General features: G+C 50.0%; 1 protein-coding gene across 7 annotated transcripts in view; it reads left to right on the top strand.

The window, feature by feature from the left end:
* APBA2 (amyloid beta precursor protein binding family A member 2) overlaps positions 1 to 20,616 on the top strand; it is a 242,695-nt gene that overhangs the window by 37,716 nt on the left and 184,363 nt on the right. For 5 of the 7 annotated variants that reach the window (XM_059371702.1, XM_059371703.1, XM_059371706.1 and 2 more), the window contains one exon: positions 8,224 to 8,330. The exons of 1 other annotated variant lie outside the window; for it this stretch is intronic. The gene's annotated coding sequence lies outside the window, so the exon portion shown is untranslated. Of the gene's footprint in view, positions 1 to 2,411; positions 2,433 to 8,223; positions 8,331 to 20,616 lie in introns of those variants that run through there. One more of the 7 variants, XM_059371704.1, reaches the window with a different exon arrangement.

The raw sequence follows: 20,616 nt of genomic DNA, 5'->3' as shown, positions 1-20,616 counted from the left end.
AAAAATATTAGTCCCTCTGGAGCATTTGTATACAGTGAATAGGATTTCCATCATCTTACCCCATTTGATCACACCAAGGAAATTTTTGTGGTAGCCGAAGAGAAGGGTCCTTTTGGCGTGAAACAAAATGATAGCACTCTCAGAAGTTGGCGAAGTACATAAATATACCTAAAAGTGTTTACACACGACACCATCATCACATCCCGCATCGATGCTCCACACGTCCGGTGCCCAGACAGAAGGCAGGCCGGGGGCACGAGGACAGAGAGGGCTTCAGAATGTGGTCACCCCAGGGTCAGGGCCCTGGCTTCTCTGGGGACTTAGCTCTGCCCCCTCAAGCAAGTCGCTCGCCCTTCCATAGTCTCTCTGCTGGTCCACTATGGCAGGAGAAGAATAGAATCCCCTCAGGGCTGTGGTGCTAATTCCCCAGGGTGAGGTTGGTCCTCACTGGCTTCCCTCCTACTGGGCAGATGAGCCTGGTGTCTGAGGGAGGGCCTTCCCGGCTGTGGTTTGCAAGACAAGGGGCTCCCGTCCGAGGATGGGGACCCTCCACCCTCCGCTGGATGGGGGCCAGCGGTTTAGATTTGTCCCAGTCCCTCTGCCCTAAACCGTTGTGTACCCCTCTGCTCTCTCTGCAGGGGCCCCGGGCTTGCTATCCCTTTGCCTGCCCCCTCTAGCGCCCCTCTCCGAGGCACACGGAGCCTTGTGGTCCTTGCTTTCCAAAGTGGTGCCTTTCACAGTGGATCCTGATATTTTTTACTCCAGACACTTGTTTGAGTGGGCCCTCCTGCCTTCGGAGCCTGCAGAAGCCCCTAATATGGCTTCTGTCACATGCACCAGAGCAGAGCACCTTCCCAGGGACAGATGTTCTTGGAACACACCTCGGTTCCCAGGACCATGTGACAGGGGTGAGGCCGTCGAGGTGGGGTGTGCCAGTGGGTCTGAGTTTTTGTGAGGAAGAGTGGGTCCCCTTCTGCCTTTGTCCTGGTCCTGGGCTCCCCCTAAGAGCACAGTCCTACGCCACGTCCCCATATCTGGTCTTGCAGAAGTGGTCAGCCTAGACTTTCCCTCAAGATGGTGCCCAGTGTGGTCCCCCAAAGCTGGGGAGTACCCCCTCTGCCTGGCAGTTTGCAGCTGTGGTGAGCTCCTTCCCTTAGGACCTGTTTCCTCATCTGTGTCTGGGAGGCCCGGCCCCGCAGAGGATCAGAGCATGGGGGCGTGGGCTGGTATGCATTTCTCAAGGCACCTTGCCCCTCCCGGGAAAGGCAGGAGAAGTGGGTGCCTGCCTTTGACTGGGTTTGTCTCTCGTGGGTTCCATCCGGGAGCCTGGCTGACAGGAGTGGCCTCTCGTCGTCCAGTCATGGGCTCGAGGCAGGAAGACTGCTCCACACCCACCGTTCCACACTATGACGTGTTTAGTTCCTTCCATCCTAGGAGGAGCTTTTTTCTTTCTTTCTTTTTTTCTTTTTTCTTCTCCAGGAAAGTTATGGTGAACCTTCGTGTTTCCTGTCTGCAAAGTGTTCTTCAGAAGACCTCGTAGGGCTCACATTAGATCAGTAAGGAGAGTTCTCAGAAAGTACTGAGGACAGAGCCATTAGATATGTGGGCTTCTGCATTCTTATTTCCTTTCATTATCTTGATTAAAACTCTAGTTGTTCTCCATCTTTCCAGGGCTGCTCTTCTTGTTTCTCATTGCCCTGTGTCCTGGGCAGCCTCGACTTGTCAGTGTGGCTTTGGAGGGGTCCTGGTGCTTGCTCATCCCCAGCTGGCCCTGTTCTAGGTGGTTTGGTGCAGATGTTCCTCCTCCTCCTAGAAGCCTGTGGAGATTTCTGAAGTCCCCCATGTTCTACAATCAGGACAAGAGAAGCCAGGGGAGTTACATGATTTGCTGGGGTTTTCAGAAAGTGAGCTCGGGCAGCCTGGCTCCAGATGGGCTCTTAACCACTCCACAGTGGCCTCTGGGTGTGCTTGTGGCCAGCCTGGGGTCCAAGGCCTGTGCCCACTGCTACTGGGGTGTGGTCAGGGATGCAGACCACAGCAAGGCCTGGGGTGTATGTTGTGGGGGGGTCTGTGTCACCCTCTGAGCCTCGGCTCCTCATCTGTAAAAGGAAAGGCTGGACCTGGTGCTTCTAGCTCTGGGATCTCTGTAGCACTCTCTGGGGGCTTATTTGGAGGGGACATTTGGATCCAAGAAGGACTTCTTCTTTCTCCTAGGCAGCTTCAAATGCTGGAGTCTCGTCATTACCTGTGAGGTGGAGAGCAGCGCTGTGTCCTGTCAGCTTCCTGGGCTGCTCGGTGTTGGCCATGGCATCCTCCCAGGGGGAGGATGGAGTCACTCATTCATTCCGCACGTTTTTATTGAATGTTGATTGAAAGTCCCTCCTTTTATATGGAGCTTGCTTTCCAGTGAGGGAAAGCAGGCTATAACCAAGGTAAATGAAAGAAATATATCACATATTACATGGTGGTAATTGCTGTGGGGAAGCATAAAGCAGAGAAGGAGGCCAGGAAAGGCTAGGTGGGTGGCATTATGGTTTTGAGTAAGGTGGTCAGGGAGGGTGATGTATGAGCAGCAGCATGGAGGAGGGGAAGGAGGGAACCATGTAGAAAGCTAAGAGAATGGCCCATGTAAAGCGCCTGGAGTGAGATCTGTCCAGTGTGTTCAAGGAAGAGCAAGGAGGCCAAGTGGCTGGTGCTGAGGGAGCGAGGGTGGAGGTCATGAGGGGCAGTGGGAGAGAAGGATGTCAGATTGTGTAGGGCCTCAGAGACTGGTGAGGACTTACCCTTGGGCTGGTGCTCCAGGACTAGGTTGGAAAAGGCCAGCACAGAGATAATGAGCTGTCAGGAGGCACTTCAGTCATACAGGGACGGGAGGCTCAGCCCAGGCACCAGTGGTTTCCTGATGGGAGTGAGGACAAGGGAAGGAGGGGGGCCCAGGATGGCTCTGGGGCTTCAGCCTAAGCAACCGGAAGGAAGTAGCCATCAATTGAGATGGGAAGGCTTGGGGGCGGGGACAATGAGAGCAAGTTCTCCATGTTTCATGTATCGGGGACCCATGCTTGGCTTCCCAGGCAGACCCTTAGAGCAGCCCCTGATTCTCTGGTCCTTGGAGGTAGAGGAAACGCGAAGGGCTTTTTGGACACTGACTTGGCTGTGCCAGGATACCTATCAGGGCCATGTGCCATTTGCCTGAGGGCTGCGAGGAGGGTATGTCTGTCCCAGCTGCAGTTTGCCGCCCAGAGGCTGGGCTGCATGTGGGCTGGGCAGAGCCTCAGCACAGGACCTTCTGGCCTGCACATCTGGTGCTCAGCCCCTGGTCTGTACATTCTCATCTCTGTCCTCTCAGACCTAGGTTTTACCTTTTTGCCTTCTCAGGTTCTTTTTCTTTTTTGTAAGTTGAGGTGTAATCCGCATATAACATTATATTCCTTTCAGGCGTACAGAGCAGTGATTTGATGTTTATGTATATTGTGAAAGGAACACCACGTTCACAGCCTTCACCACGTGTAATTACAAAATAACTTTTCTTGTGAGGAGAGCTTTTAAGATCTTTCTTAGCTACTTCCAAATATGCAATACAGTGTTATTAACGATTGTCACCAAGCTCTTTCTTTAATCCCCAGCACTGACCTTATAGATGGGGGTTTGTACCCCCACTTCATGCATTTCCCCCTCCCCCCACTACCCCCTAGCTTGGGCATTCTGTTCTCTGCCGGTCTGTTCTCTGTATCTGTGAACTCGGGGTTTTTGTTTGTTTCTTTGTTGTTTTAGATTCCATGTATATGTGAGATCGTATGGTGTTGGTCTTTCTCTGTCTGACTTATTTCATGTAGCACAAGACCAGTAAGGTCCATCCATGTTGTTGCAAATGGCAGTCTGTCTGTCTGTCTTTTTCTTTCTTTCTTCCTTTAATGGCTGAATAATTCTACTGTGTATATATACAGTTTTTTTTTTCAACCACATTTTCTTTATCCATTCATCTGTCAGTGGGCACTTAGGTTGTTTCCTTGTCTTAGCTTTTGTAAATAATGCTGCAGTGAACATGGGGGCGGGCAGGTGTGTTTTGGAGTTAGTGTTTCCATTTGTTCAGATCAATACCCAGAGGTGGAACGGCTTGAATGGTACTTCTGTTTTTACTTTTTAAAAGAACCTCCCCACTGTTTTCCACAGTGGCTGCATACCTTTCTTCCCACCAACCGCACACAAGGGTTCTCTTTCCTCCATGTCCTTGCCAATACTTGTTACTTCTCGTGTTTTTGAGACTGGTTCTTTGGACAGGTGTGGGGCGGTATCTCACTTAGGTTTTGAGTTACATTTCCCTGATGATGAGTGATGTGGAGTATTTTCACCTGTTTGTCATTTGTAAGTTTTCTTTTTAAAATGTATATTTGTAAAGATTTTATTTATGTGTGTGAGAGAGAGAAAGCATGAGAGTGGTGAGGGTCGAAGGGAGAAGCAGACTCCCCGCTGAACTGGGAGCCCAATGTGGGACTCGATCCTGGGACTCCAGGATCATGATCTGAGCTGAAGGCAGGCACTTAACCCATCGAGCCACCCAGGTGCCTGCCATCTCTGTGTTTTCTGTCTCAGATTCTTTAGGGACCAGGTAGAGAAACGCCTTGCCGAGCTCATCTGGGTGGTTGAGACTGGGAAGCCGACGCAGTGGGACTTTCCTCTGACTGAGAGGACAGCAGCTTCTGTGCGTCGTGCGCTGTGGAGGTGTGAGCAAGGGGCAGGACAGGGACGGACAGCTCAGCTGCAGCACCCAGAGGGCCTCAGACAAGAAGTGACTGTAGCAGGTTACAAAGGTTGGAGCATCCCCTGACCTTGGGGGCAGGCCTGACCCTGTGAGCTCTGCCTTCCAGAGCTTGGCCATTCTTCTGCTGTCCAGTGTCAGTGTGGACGTGGTGGAAATGGGTGTGACATTGCCATCACCATGTCCCTCTCAATAGACCAGGCTGTCCTCTGGCAGTGTCCTTATGCCAGTGCAGCCCTGACTGGGCTGTTCACCGCTGGGTCACTTCTTCCCAGTGCCCACCCATGTGCCTCCTTGTATTCTTTCTGGGGTTGGGAAGGAGCAGTGGAGGGCAGCAGCTGGGGGCTGCGCATTACTCCCTGTCCATTCACGACTAGGATTTCTGAGTTGCTGATGTGTTTGCCATTTCCTTGTGAGCCTTTTCTGGGTGAGCCCTGTGTGTGGTTGAGTACAGGGCGGTGGGAGTGGGGTAGGGAGGGACACAGTGTCAGCTGGTCCTGCCGGGGAGGCTCGTGGGAGCAGACAGAGAGCTGAGGTCCTCAGCCTGGCACAGAGTTGGTTGGCCCCACAGATGGCTTTTGAATGGAGGATGGATGCTCAGCCAAGGAAGACTCCCTGGTCCCTGGCCAGCTGCCCTCTGCCCCTGTGGAAGGCCCCTGGAGGACTAGTGTTGCTGGGAAGCTGGCTGTATTTTTAGCCTCGGGGACATGCTGTATGTGACAGCCTGTGGCTCATGGCAGTTACCAAGCAGGTTGGTTAAAGGCAGTTTTGCAGAGTAATTATGCAGCTTTGGGGACTGGCAGGAGGCTTCCCATACCGAATGCAGGGCCGGGGGTCATGGGGAGCAGGGAGAAGCCAGGGAGGAGCTTTTCTGTGTTGTGAATCCCTTTGAATAGCGCCATCCACATAGCCTTTGGAGGGGCTCAGTGTAGTGTCGAGCCTCTTTCTTCTCCCCAATGACTCCGCATTCCTTCTGGGGGCTCCTGAATGAGCCCCACACCTCCCAGGTTGTCTTGCCCCTAACCAATCTGGTAACCTCCTTCTATAGTCAGAAGCTTTTGGTGGCCCCATTTGCCTGTGACTTATCATGGGCCTCTGATCTTGGTGGTGGGTAGGTGCTCCGTATGGTCTTCAGTCACCGGTTTTCTTACTTCCCTTCTGCTGCAGCAGGTGTCTGTGACCCCAGCTCAGCACTCCTGTTCAGAGTCCTTTCCCCATCTATGCAGTGTCTTGCGCTAACCCTCCCCTTTCTTTAAGGTTATGTTTGAGGCCCGGGTCCTTTGTTTGCAGTCTCTGGAATGCTGCCTTCAGGACGCCAGGTGGGCTCCTGGAGAGATCAGGGGATAGGATTGGGAATGAAAGCTACAGCAACAGGCCAAGCTGAGAAGAGTGTTCTTACTGCTGAAGCTCAGGGATGCCTTTTCCCCATTGGGTTTTGAAGAATGAATAGGAGTTTGTCAGTACGATTCTGGAGGAACCAAAAATGGAATGACTCGAACACTGGCGTGAAAGGGGTGAAGTACCAGTGGCAGGAGGGCTTGGGGCATGATGAGGGCTCAGGCCTGGAAGCTTGGCTGCCTTGCATGCCGCAGTCCAGAATCAGTGCCGTGTCCTGGAGTACCATACCTTCACGCACCCCCTTGGTGTCCCTGGCTGTAGCTGGGTGCTGGTGCAGGAGTGGTTGGGCCAGCGTGTTATCTGCACAGACAGTGGTGCTTTTGCCCACTGGTATTGGAGTGGGCCCATGGTCGGGGGTGCAGGATCCATGTTAAGACTTAGGAGACCTTCAGTTGGGTGGCCTGTTTCATGGGCAGGGAACACGGCAGGTGCCATCAACATTAAAGCTTAAGGCATGGGGGTCAGTGCCTTCGATCACCATGGTAGGGAGACCAAGGTGCTGGTGCTGGAGGTGGGGCCTGAAGCCCAATATCTCAGTGCTCCCCTCCTCCTCTGAAGTAGGGAAACTGAGGCATGGGTGGGTTTCCTTTGTCTTTCCGTGCTGTATGGGACAGAGTTAGGATGTGAGTCAGGCTGTCTCTCAGTACTTGGGCTCCATGCAGAGATCAGGCAACGGCCCACGCCATGGTGGCCCTGGTGTGCAGGCCGCCGGCTGAGCGCCAGCATCCCCAGGGCGTCAGGGCGGAAATGACGCCACTTGCACAGGGAATGGCTTGCACTGTGCACCCACACGTCCAAACGGTCGCCTTTCTTTGAAAAGGCTTGGGTTATCATTGTAAGATGATAATGCAAATGACACTGAGCTCTGTATCTTGTATCACATTTTGTGTCTTGGGAAAACAAACTGGGAACAGGACCTTGAAGAATGGACTTCATTACCTGTTGGAGCAAGTGAAACCTGCAATATTAATGCCACAGGGTTTCCCATACCTTCCTCCAAAAGGATTAGAGAAATACATTCCCTGCTCTCTCTGGTGGAGGCCTGGCTGCTGGTGGCCTCAAGTCGTTAGCTCTCTGTGCTTGCTGACCTTGGGGAATGAACAGGAGGCATCACTTGGAAACATGGAGAGGCTCACGATCTACTCGCAACTCTGATTTTCAGTCTTTGGCTGTTCTGCAGAACCCCAGAGTTCTGACCCTGCAGTTCTGAGCCGCTTTTAAAAAATTCTTTTATTTTTTCTTTTTTTCATTCTTTATTTTTTCAGTGTTCCAAGATTCACTGTTCATGCATCACACCCAGTGCTCCATGCAATCCGTGCCCTCCTTAATACCCATCACCAGGCTCACCCAACCCTCCACCCACCTTCTCTCTAAAACCTGTTTGTTGCTCAGAGTCCACAATCTCTCATAGTTCGTCTCTCCTTTCAATTTCCCCTAATTCACTTTTCCTTTCCTTCTCCCCATGTCCTCCGTGTTATTCCTTATGCTCCACAAGTAAGTGAAACCATATGATAATTGACTCTCTCTGCTTGACTTATTTCACTCAGCCTAATCTCTTCCAGTCCCGTCCATGTTGCTCCAAAGTTGGGTATTCATCCTTTCTGATGGAGGCATAATACTCCATAGTGTATATGGACCACATCTTCCTTATCCATTCGTCTGTTGAAGAGCATCTTGGTTCTTTCCACAGTTTGGTGACCGTGGCTATTGCTGCTATAAACATCGGGGTACAGATGGCCTTTCTTTTCACGACATCTGTATCTTTGGGGTAAATACCCAGGAGTGCAATTTCAGGGTCATAGGGAAGTTCTATTTTTAATTTCTTGAGGAATCTCCACACTGGTCTCCAAAGTGGCTGCACCAACTTGCATTCCCACCAACAGTGGAAGAGGGTTCCCCTTTCTCCACATCCTCTCCATCTGAGCCGCTTTTAGCACTTCGATGCAGGGTGCGGTTAGCCTCTCTTTTTAACGTGTGGCCCGTCGCTCAGCTAGAACGCCCGTGTGTGCATCGATGAGCAGCCTGCCCGCAGCCCACTGATGTCCTGTTTGTGTTCTCTTTCGTTCCAGTCTCTGGAAGCTTGAAGCTTTGCTGAATCCCGGGTGGGCACGCCAGCCTCTGAGGCCAGGACCGTCCTGCGGATGGCTGAGAGTCCTCTGGGGCCTGGCGACTCTGAGTGAGTAGGACCTGTGGTTGTCACTGCTGGGCTGCCCCCCCCCCCCCACCACCCGCCCCGCCGAGCTGTTGGCATCGACACCTCAGCTCATGTGCTGAATGGAAGCTGGGAAAACAGCAATGTGTCTTGTTGCCCCCACCTCTGCCTAATGAAACCTTAAGTGTGGTGACACGAAATATTTTCATTGTTTTCCTTTTTTTTTTTCAAGTTTACCTTCATTTAAAAAAAAAATTTTTTTTTAAAGGTTTTGTTTGTTTATTTGAGAGAGAGCGCATGCAAGAGAGAGCACAAGCAGGGGGGGCGGCAGGCAGAGGCAGAGGAGAAGCAAGCTCCCCGCTGAACAGGGAGCCCAACACGGGGCTGGATCCCAGGATTCCGGGACCATGACCTGAGCTGAAGGCAGATGCTTAACCAACAGAGCCATTCAGGCACCCCATAAGTTTACCTTCATTTTGTAGAGAAAGATGGGAAGGAGTGCAGGACATGCCTAGAAATACAGTAGACTGTATTTCCTATGACCCTGTCTGACTCCCCTGTCAGACCTGCCAGGTCCCTTTCTGCTGCCCTGGTGTTCTGGGGGGTACTGTGTTGCCTCTGAGGCAGCCCCCATTCCTGTCAGGGGAGTGGCTCTCCCTGCAAGTGCAGCCATCAGGGTCCCAGGATGTTTGAATATGTGTTTACAGTTCTTTTGTGTATAAACCTAGGACTGGAATTGCTAGATCATGTTATAATTTTGAAAACCAAACTGTTTTCCACAACTACTGTCTTATTTTACATTCTCACCAGCAGTATTTGAGGGTTCCGGTTTTCCTCATCCTTACCAACATTTCTTTCTTTCTTTCTTTCTTTTTTTTTTTTTTTAAGTTATGGCCAACCATATGGGTGTGAAGTGGTACTTACTGTGGTTTTGACTTTATTTCCCTTTGTCAAGCTAAGGATAGTCTCTATCACTAATGTGGTGCATGTTTCTTTTTAAATTGAGAATTGGTGTTGGATTTTTGTCAGATACTTTTTTTGCATCAATTAATACAATCGTGTTTTTTTTTTCTTCTTTAGTCTGTGTTACATTAATTGCTTTTCTCATGTTGAACCAACATTGCATTCCGGGAAGACATGTCACTTGGTTGTGGTGTATAATTCTTTGCATACATTGTTGGATCCTATTTGCTAATATTTTGGTGAGGATTTTTAAGGGTGTCCATGAGAGATACTGGTCCGTAGTTTTCTTGTAATTATCTGGTTTTGATGTTAGGGTCTTACTGGCTTCATAATTCAGGAAGTATTCCTTTATTTTCTTTTTTTCCTTTTGTTTTTGTTTTTTTTTTTTTTTTAGAGAGAGAGAGCCAGTGAGTTCATGTGTGCATGCAAGGTGGAGAGCGGGGCACAGGTAGAGAATCTTAGGCAGAGTCCCCACAGAATAAAGAGCCTGACATGGGGCTTGATCTTACAACCCTGAGATCATGACCTGAGCCAACACAAAGAGTTGGACACTTAACCGGTTGACCTACCCAGATGCCCCATCCCTTCCTTTTCTAATTTCTGAAGTAGATTATAGAAAATTGATATCCTACCTTCCTTAAATATTTGATAGACTTCATGACAGAAGTCATCTGGACCCAGTGATTTTTTTTTTTTTAATATTTTATTTATTTATTTGACAGACAGAGATCACAAGTAGGCAGAGAGGCAGGCAGAGAGAGAGAGGGGGAAGCAGGGTCCCTGCCGAGCAGATTCCAATGTGGGGCTTGACCCAGGCCCCTGGGATCATGACCTGAGCCAAAGGCAGAGGCTTTAACCACTGAGCCACCCAGGCGCCCCTAGAGAAAGTTCTTAATTATTGATTTAATTTCTTTAATAAAAATAATTGTTCACTTTGTCTTTCTCCTTGTTTGAATTTGGTAGTTTATATCTTTTAAGAAATTGGCACATTTTATCTAAATCATCAAATGTGGAGGCATAGAGTTCTTTGGTGTATTCTTTCATTACCCCTTTAATGTCCATGGGATCAGTATTTCTTTCATTTCCCGTATTAGTAATTTGTGTCTTCTCTCCTTTTTCTTGTGCAGCTTGGTCAGAACCCCCCAGAATTTTGGTGTGTTGATTTTTTATTTTCCTATCATCCTCCTATTTTCAATTTCATTGATTTACGCTCTTTTGCTGTATTTCTTGTGCTTAATTTAGGCTTACACTTGTTCTTCATCTTGCTGCCCAAGGTAGAAGCTTAGGTTACTGAATTTAGATCTTCTTTTCTAACAGATACATTTAATGTGATACATTTTTTTTTCTCTAAACACCACTTTTGCTACATTCTACAAATTTTGACCAATCCTATTTTCATTTAGTACAAAAAAAATTCTAAAAATTTACTGATAGTTCCTCATTGACCCATGTGTTATTTAGAATTGTGTTGCTAGATTTTTGGGTTATTTGGGGATTTCGTCTAATCTCCTGTTGATTTTTAATTCCATTCTAGTCTATGGAAATTGTTTGTGATTTCTATTTATTTTATTTTTTAATAAAGATTTTATTTATTTATTTGACAGTCAGAGATCACAAGTAGGCAGAGAGGCAGCCAGAGAGAGAGGGAGTGGGATGCAGGCTCCTGTTGAGCAGAGAGCCTGATGCGGGGCTCGATCCCAGGACCTGGGATCATGACCTCATCCGAAGGCAGAGGCTTTAACCCAGTGAGACACCCAGGTGCCCCTATGATTTCTATTTAAAAATATATATATATTAAAGTGTGTTTTATGGCCCCAAGTGTGGTCTGTTTCAGTGCTCTGATCATAATGTTTGTATCTGCCCTCCCCTCCCCCCACCCCCATCAAGCCCCTTGCAAAGTCCTTTGTTGAAGTCCTACCCCGCAAGGTGATGGTACTGGGGCTGGGGGTTGGGACCTTTGGGAAGTGATTAGGCAGAGCCTTCATGGTGGTGTAAGGAGTACCCTTATAGAAGAGGCCTCACAGAGCTCTGCCGTATGAGGATACACTGAGAAATCTGAGCCCCAGAGGGGAACCCGCCTCTGACCATGCTGGCTCCCTGGTCTAGGACTTTCAGCTCCTAGAACTGGGAGAAATAAAAGATTGTTGTTTGTAAGCCTCCTAGTCTGTGGTATTTTGTTATAGCAGCCCAGTGGATTAAGACACTTGGGTGAATGTTCAATGCAAGCTTGAGAAGAATGTGTATTTTGCTGTCGTTAGAATATTCTATAAATGTCAATTAGATGCGGTTGATTGATGGTGCTGTGCAAGTGAACTATCCTTCTTGGTTTTCTGCCTGCTTGTTATATCAGTTACTGACAGAGGATGGTGAAGTCTCCAATTATAATAGTGGATTTGTCTCTCTTTTCAGTTCTGTCAGTTTTTGCCTCATATATTTTAATACTCTGTTGTTAGGTGCATAGCAGTTTACGATGGTAATATCTCCTGTTTAAAATTTAAATTCAAGTTAGTTAACATATAGTGCAGTATTGGTTTTAGGAGTAGAATTTAGCGATTTGTCACTTACATCGAACACCGAGTGCTCATCACAACAAGGGCTCTCCTTCATGCCCATCCCCCGACCCACGTTCCCTCCTCCAACCCTCAGTTTGTTCTCTGTACTTAGAGGAGTCTCTTATGGTTTGCCTCCTTCTCCGTTTTTATATTATTTTATTTTAGGATTAGAATATATCCCTGAAAAATTGAATAGAATTATATATCATTATGTAATTGCCCCCTGTCTCTATCCATGATGATTTTCCTTGTTCTAAAGTCTGCTGTGTCTGAAATTAATATTGGCACTCCCAATTTTCTTTTAATTGGCATTAGCATGGTGTATCTTTCTCCATTTCTTGACTTTTAACCTAGCAGAATCTTTATATTTAAAATGGGTTTCTTGTAGACAGCATATAGTTGGGTCTGGTGTTTTTATCTGCTCTGATATGGTTTCATGAGGAGAAGTCCACTGTTCCTCTATAGATAGAATATTTTCCCACTTGCTTCTGGCTTCTCTCATGATTTCCTCTTTCTCTCTCTTCTCTCTCTCTCTCTCTCTCTTTTTTTTTTTTGCAGTTTGCATAGATATTTTTTTGTTTTGTTTTGATGTTGGTTCTTTTTCTTTTCCTTTTTTAAGTATTTATTCTGTTCGGTGTTTTTTGAGCCTCCTGGATATGTGGCTTGCTGTTAGTAATTTTGGAAAAATTTTGAGAAAAAAAATTTTTTAAAAGATTTTATTTATATATTTGGCAGACGGAGGTCACAGAGAAGCAGGCAGAGAGAGGAGGAAGCAGGCTCCCTGCTGAGCCGAGAGCCCGATTTGGGCCTCGATCCCAGGACCCTGGGATCATGACCTGAGCCAGAGGCAGGGGCTTTAACACACTGAGCCACACAGGTGCCCCTTTGAAAAAATATTTTGCAAATATTTTCCTTCTCCATTATTTCTTTTGACTCCTCTTGATATTCGAAGTACACATATGTTATAATCTCTTGATATTGTCCCACAGCTCTTGGATGCTACTCCTAACCCCCGTTCTTTTTTTCTCTTTGCACTTCATTTGGGAAAGTTTCTAATGATCTATCTTCAAGCTCACCGATTTCTTCCTCAGCCTTCTTGAATCTACTGATGAGTATTCTTTATTTTCAAGGGCATTCTTCATTTCTATTACAGGTTCTTTTCTTTTTTTTTTTTTTTAAGATTTTATTTATTTATTTGACAGACAGAGATCACAAGTAGGCAGAGCAGCAGACAGAGAGGAAGGGAAGCAGGCTCCCTGCTGAGCAGAGAGCCCAATACGAGGCTCGATCCCAGGACCCCAGGATCATGACCCGAGCCGAAGGCAGAGGCTTTAACCCACTGAGCCATCTAGCCGCCCCCCTTTTAAGAGTTTATTTATTCCAGAGAAAACAAGGGGAGGAGCAGAGGGAGACAGCTAAGTAGATTCCCAGTGGAGCATGTAGCCTGATGCAAGGCTCCATCTCAGGAATCTGAGATCATGGCCTGAGCTAAAACCAAGAGTCAGATGCTCAACTGACAGAGCCACCCGCATGCTTCTACAGGTTCTTTTTTAAAAAAAAAATTTTTTTTTCTAGCATCTGGGTGCTTGGGTGGCTCCCTCCGTTAAGTGTCTGGCTCTTGATTTTAGCTCAGGTCATGATTTCAGGGTCCTGAGATCCAGCCCCGCAGTGGGCTCTGCACTGGGCCTGGAGCCTGCTTAAGATCCTCCCTCCCCCTCTCCCTCTTCTTTCTTTCTCTCTCCTCTTCTCACATAAATAAATAAAATCTAGCATCTCTTTTTGATTCTTAGACTTTCCATCCTTCTGTTTACATTATTAGTCTGTTCTTCCCTATTGTCTGTTTTCCCCACTGGAACCCTTAACATAGTAATCATAGTTATTTTACTTTCCCAATGTGATAATTTCAAAATCTATGTCATACCTGAATTTGGTCACAAGGCTTGCGTTATTGGTTTTAAATGTGGGATTGAAAAAATGGATCTAGTTATATTTATATTCCTATTTATTTATTGATCAATTTGGTTTTCATCATGCGTTATAATTTGTTGAAAGCCAGGCATTTTCTGTTGGAAAATGAACTGAGGTCATAAGCCTTTCGTGTGAGGATTACGTAAATCTCATTAGGGGCTGGGGTGTCAGGTCTCCTGCAACTGCAGGTGCTGGAGGCATCAGAATTCTCCTTGGTTTTGTGTCCTCCCCTTTGACTTTGGCCTTCCCTTGGCCCTGCTGGGCAGGGACTCAGCAGCAATTTGAGCCATCACCCTCTGGTGTCCTACTGAAGCCTTGTGGCGTGGTGGAGAGGTGTGGGGCAGGGGAAGCATTCTGTAATCCCAGGATAAACGCTCCATCTTTAGGTGGGGCTGTGTGCCTTCAGGTCTGGGAGTTTCTTCTCACTTTGCTCTTCCAACCCCCTCAGGTGAGACAGGGAGGTCAGGGGACTGCCGTGAGCGGACCACCTTTCCACAGTGGCTCTGATACAAGGTTCTGGCTGAGTCTATCCCCGTAGACAGCAGACCTTTGTCACGGAGAACATTCTGGGTGTATTTCATCGTGGTTACTTCCTCCTCCCTCTGCCAGAGCCAAGAGATATTTATTGGTCCTTCAGATTTCAGGGGGCAGGCTGCAAGCTCTGTTCACTGAGGGGTCCAAGAAAAGTCCTTGGTGTTCAGTTCGTCCAGCTCTTTCTTATTGTAAAGATGCAGTGACCACGTCTAAGCTCTTTACAAACTGGAGCTGAAACCCAGCCCTTCCCCAGCTTCCGTTTTCCTCATGACTCTTGTCACCACCTGGAATTACATACTTTATTTGATAGTTCACTCATTTTTTGGCCTGTTTTCCTCATGAGAACATAAAACCTGGAAGATCAGAACTTCGTCGGTCTGTTCCCTCTCATCCCCAAACCTAGAAGGGGGGCTCTTTCCAAGAGCTCTCATGCTGGCGCTGGGAGCCAGGCACCCTGGGCAGCCAGGCAGCACAGAAGCAGGTGGCTTTTCTCCCGTCACTTCTAAATGGCCAGCTGTTTTGCCTTCTTGCTGTGGGTGAATCTCACACCTTACCCTTCTCCCCCCTACATTCCCAGTACTTTGTTTTTGGGATTGCCCATTGTGGGCAAAATTGCCCCCGTGCTCCACATCTTGCAGACGATCTGGCCACCAGCATCGGTTCTCACGAACCAATTTTTAAACCATCGCCATTTTTCTGCTCTTCATGCCGACTGTAAGAAACATTGTTTTCCTGATTCCGTCGGGGAAGGAGGAGAATAGGGATTCCTAAAGACCGGGCTCTTGTAGAGTGCCAGTGTGGCCCTGCCACTCATTCACTCCAGGTGAGGTTGCTCCTGCTCCCTGTTAAGACATTCGCAGTAAAGTTCATTTACAGAAAGGACAGTATCGGCCACTGATGTCTGGATAAAAGGAAGTTAGGAGAAGGGCGGATGTAACCAAGTTGGTGCTGTCAAGAACAAAATTCCAGCGGAGTGCGTTAGAACCCTCTGACTGTCTTCATGAAATGATTCGTGAATCGGGCAGCATGCGTCCAGTTGAGCAAGGGGAGGGGAGCTCTGAGGAGCTGTACAAAATTCAGGGTTTTTGTAGGAAGGAGGGTGGGGCAAGGAGAGAAGGGATTTTCTCTGGAAAATCTGGGAAGAGTAGGGAGCCTTATCATGCAGGTGATCTTACTTCCTTTGAGGGTGGAGAGGATCCTGTGACAGATGACTTCACAGAATGCCAATCAGAACATCCTTCACGGAGATGCCTGGGTGGCTCATTCATTAAGCAGCTGCCTTCTGCTCAGGTCATGATCCCAGGGTCCTGGGATTAAGTCCTATATCCGGCTCATTGCTCGGCGGGGAGTCGGCTTCTCCCTCTGTCTGCCTCTCTCCCTGCTTGTGCATGTGTGCTCTCTCTCTCTCTCTCTCTCTGACAAATAAATAAATAAAATTAAAAAAAAAAAAAAAAAGAACATTCCTCACAGACCGGGTAAGACTCCCATTCTTGCAGGAGGTGAAAACTGCCATTAGGTTAGATATTAATCTCCTCTTTGGTGACTTGGCCTAAGTGATGCCATTTTGGGCCTGCGGTTTTCTTTTTACACAATGCAGACGCCCAGAGGCCATGTCCTTCCACCTCTCTGGGGTCTCCGTCCCCTGGGATACAGGGTGGAAATGACTGGCAGTGATACACTGTGGCCTCTGCTGCTGTTGGGGATGTTTCCAGAAGAAGGCTACACTTGTGAGGTTGACCCAGGCCAGTGCTGAGCCGGTAGGGCCAACCGCCACGCTGTGGCACTGGGTGGGCCACGTCTGTGCCCGTGGTAGACGTGGGCGTCCTGCCCCACAGAGGGACAGGGGCAACATTTTCAGTGGTTCTCCATGGGGTGTGAACCAAACCCTTCCAAAGTACGGATGTGTCCCGCCCATGTGGAGTTTTCTGCTGGAGGACATCGGGGGAATTTCATTGGGAAAGGGTATGTTCAGGTCTCCTACCCAATGTGTGATAATGCTGGTGTCCACCTGGGACATCAGAGCCAGATGCCACTATGCCCACTACGTTGAGTTGCGTGCATTGGGTAAGAAACAAATGAGACGTGGCTTTATATTTACCCCTCTGTCTCTCCTAACCCGCCCCACTGAACATGCAGGGAAGTCCTAGAGCTTTCTGTTGTTCTAGGGCAATAAAATGTGCCTCTGGTCACTTTCAGCCCTAGAATCTCATTTCAGTCATCAAATGAGGAATTGTAGAATCTCTGGAGTTTCATCCACATGGCTGCAACAGCCTGACCTGTCTCGGAAGCCAGCAGTGGAAGGAGGGCCGTGTGTGTGTGTGTGTGTGTGTGTGTGTGTGTGCGCGCGCGCGCGCGCGCACGCACGCGTGCACGCTCTGCTCTCTTCTCTTGCTCTGTCCCTGCTAGCCAGAGTTGGGCCCTGAAAGGTGCAGTATCTGGGCAGTCTGACCTAAGAGAGGCTGTTGGGCATGCTTGGGGCCCAGTAGATGTTGAGCTCTGAGCTATCCTCTTGAGGGGCACTTGTGTGGCTTCCCCAAGATGCTGCTGCTGGGAACTCATAACTCGTGCCTACGAAGCCTCGTTGGGCTGGTGCCGGGGACTGCTCCACCTGCTCGTGGCATTTGTGTCCCCATCCCTCACTACCCCTGGCTCCTTGGGCAGTGCCCTGGGCTGGCCATGCCCCACACCCACAGGCAGCTGGCTGCTCTTCCCGAAGCAACTTCTCTTCCTCCCTTGGGGGGACAGCTCTGGCCATGGCCTCCTGCCTGTGGATTTTCATAAGACTTATATGCCAGTCCCCTAGATGCAGGGGACACAGAGAGGTCCTTCCGAGGGTCTAGAAGCCCTGCTCCAGAGGTAAACAGGGCCCCCTGCCCCTCTTGATGATGCGAAGCCCTCCAATAAAAGCTCTCCGCCGCCACTCCGACTTTGTCCCGGTCTCCTGTGGGCCAGAGCATTGGAAAAACTGGCTGGGGGATGTGGTCAGGGGGCATCTGTCAATGGTGGTTGTGGCCATGCTTGTCACCTCTGCCGGTGCTCCCACAGCTGGTGGCCTCCCAGGACAGAGAGCCCCAAGCCCGTCACTCTGGAACTCCTGGACTTTTGGGGGGGCTGCGAATAGGAGGTTATGGTGAGGACAGAGAGTTAAAGGGCACCGTGAGTCAGAGGGCATCTCTTGCCTCCACTCAATAAAGCAGGATGGGTGAGGAGTGGTCTGGTGCCCTTGTCCCCTGCCCACCGAGACCTGGTGCTGCAGCCTTAGGTTCAAGCCATTGCCACACTGTGAGCAGGGCACTGCTGCTCCTTTAATAGGTGGCTGGAGAAACGCTCTGATTTTGCAAAGCTGAGAGAAGGACTGTTGCTAGAGTTTGTGGAGGGGGCTCCACCTGTTTTCAGGAGCGGCTTGGCTCTAGGAGGGTTCCAGAGGGACTGTTTCCAGGAGTTGGGTGGCGTCTGAGGGTTAATTGCGATGTTGTTGTCTGCATTTGGCTTGGAGATGGGAAAGCTTTATGTTTATTCAAATAGCAGTTAATTTAAAATTACAATTTTAGTCTTAATTGTATGTATTTGGGGATCCCATTTAAGTCTCTGGAAATAATTGCAGAGTAATATTTTGGGAAGTTATATTAAAATGCACAGATGTTTGAGGAAAGAGAGGTCCCGGTGGGTGAGCCTCAGCCCTGACAGAGAGGGTGCCCAGGACAGCTTCCGCAGCAGGGGAAGAGGTGACCCCCTCCCCGAGTCCTCAGTCTGCCTCTGGACAAGGCTGTGGGTGAAGCCTCGTCAGACACAGCATCAACCAAATCCAGCCCTCCCTCTCCAGTTCAGTGCTATCAGATTCCACGAAGCAAAAGCTGTAGGGTCAGTGTCTCTGCTTCTGGGAGGCATCTGGGGGAAGGAAGGGGAGCAACCAAGGCAGGGAGAACAGGAAGGGTAAAAGATGTGGGGCAGATGCTTAAAACCCTGAGGGGGGTGTGCAAGGCCAGGCTTTAGATGTGGTGTAGGCAGAGGGGGCTTCAGGTTCACCAGGACCTTCTCCAAGCCCTAGGGACCCCCCCAAACCTCCCTGGTGAGCCTGGTGGTGGGTCTGCACAGTGCGGGGTTGCTGGCTCCTGGGCCCAGGAGTCACGCGCATGAGGAGTTGCTGACCCATGGTAGAGGGGTTGAAAATCCGAGGACAGCCCTTCCCAGAGGACATCCTGGAGGAGCTCCGAGGGTCTCTCCTCTGCTCCTGCATGGGATGTGGGTCCTGGCTGGCCATGGGGCAGTCATGAGGGGGAGCTGCTCCTGCGACCGGTGCTCTAGGGCTTGCCGACCTAGGGGGAGTGTCCCTGGGGGCCTCCCCTTTGTCCTTGTTGGTCTTTCAGGTGTCAGTCCTGGGGTGGTCCCTGAAGGCCCGCTTCACTCTGTGCTATCCTACAGAGCAGCTGGGCAGGGGCACGCTTTCCAGTTAGGACCTACTAGGTCCTGCCAGTGTCTCTGTGCCCCTGGAGGCCTCTGCTGTGAGACCTCTGGGCTTGACTCCCGGTGACAATGACAAATGCTGGTTCGTGGCCCTTCCTGGCACAGGATTTACTCCGCACAGGAAGGAACCATATCCCCCAAGATCCCATCAGCATCAACTGGACGGGTTTCTGTGGCTCCTCAGGAGCTTCTGGGCCCCAGGCCAGGCTGGGCTGGGCCATAGCGTGTGGCATCTCATGAGCCTTGCCAAAGGCCATGGGGACGGGCAGTGACCGCAGAGGGGCCAGAGGCTGCACTTCCTGCAGGGATGGGTGTGGGGAGACCCTCCTCCTTGCCTCTGGCACTTGTGAGAGCAGGAAGCCCCTTCCACAGAGGAGCGCAGGCCCGTGAGGGGAGACTGGTGGGTGGATGGCGCAGTCACACAGAAAACGCGCCCACATGCCGAGCTGGGGGTCTTCGGGGTGGGGTGTGTCCTTGGCACCTGACCTGCCGTTGGGACCACAAAGGGGCACTGGAGTTTCCCCACAGGCTTGTTAGCCCTCAGGGCAGGAAATGAAATGCCTCAGCTTCTCACAGGCCCCTTTGGCAGGATGGCGGGCTTTCTGGTGGCAGAGATGGAGGGTCCTCTGAGGGGGGGTTGGTCCTGGCTTGCCGGCAGAAGGGACCACAGCCTCAGAGGCCAGGCTCCCGATTTCAGTACTGGGCAGGTGAAAGCCGGGTCTCTCCCAGCCTGCAAAGGGAATGAAAATGAAGGCCTTTCCCACAGTGGTTCTGCCTCCTGAAAGAGAAGGATTAACAGTCACTAAAGTGAGTACCAGCCCTGAACCCAACTTCAGCTGTTAGGATCTTACTGTTGGAAGTCACGTCTGCGAGCCTGCAGCTTACTGGTCTGAAGTCATGGCCATCGGTGGGGTCTGACGGGCTGTGTGGTCAGCCCCTGCAGCCAGCTGTGACCTCCGGGGCATCCTCTCCCCTGTGCGTGGGCCAGTTCGGCTCTCTGTGGAACGGGGAGTAGGAACAGACACAGCTCTGGCCCTCAAGGAGCCCACAGTTGGGGATATGATGCTGGCGCCCAAGGAGGGGTGGCCCATGGTAGGCTGGAGCAAAGGGCACTGGGGAAGTTTCCAGGAAGATGTGATGATTCTCTGAGGCTGGTAGGAGAAGATGGGTCCAAGAGAAGGAGAGATGGGGTGGCTTCCAGACAGAGAAAGCTGCCCATGTGTTGGGACAAGACAGGTAGTGCACAGCTGTTGATGGCTGGTCCAAAAAATGGAGGGAAGACAGTTCTGGATCGAAGAGGCTGGGGCAGAGGTGAGGGGAACAGGCAGCTGGCCAGACCCCTGCAGCCTTGGAAATAGTTAAGGAGCTTGGATGGTGTCCCAGGGCAGTGGAGGCCATTGTCGGGGAGGGGGTGGAGAGCAGACCGAGCTTGCCCTTTGTGACTCTGAATGTGGGAATAGATGTGGCGGTGGCAGTTGCCTCTAGGAGCTGTGTACACCTTTCCACAGTGGGGAGACAGGGATCAGTAATTGGCTCTGATTGTGCAAAACAGGCCTGCCTGCTGTGTAGACCTTATTCTGGAGGGCTGACAGCTAAATGCTAGTCTTTGTGAGATAACAAAGAGGGAAAAAACGTCATCGTCCTCGGAGGCAGAGTGAAGGCTGACCGTGACCTATGAAGTCCCCAGGGCCCAGGTGGGTGTGGTTGCTTAGGCACCTGTGAAGGCTCTGGGTTGGCTGTGGGCTTCTTTATTGCTGGGGCTGCTGGTGGCTCTGGGCTGTCACTTGTCCACCTCAGTGCTTTATCCTCAGAGCCATCTCCATTGCAGT

Source organism: Mustela nigripes, chromosome 13, assembly GCF_022355385.1.
Source record: "Mustela nigripes isolate SB6536 chromosome 13, MUSNIG.SB6536, whole genome shotgun sequence".
In the NCBI taxonomy this organism is placed as follows: domain Eukaryota; kingdom Metazoa; phylum Chordata; class Mammalia; order Carnivora; family Mustelidae; genus Mustela; species Mustela nigripes.
This window is presented reverse-complemented; position numbering and strand designations above follow the sequence as displayed.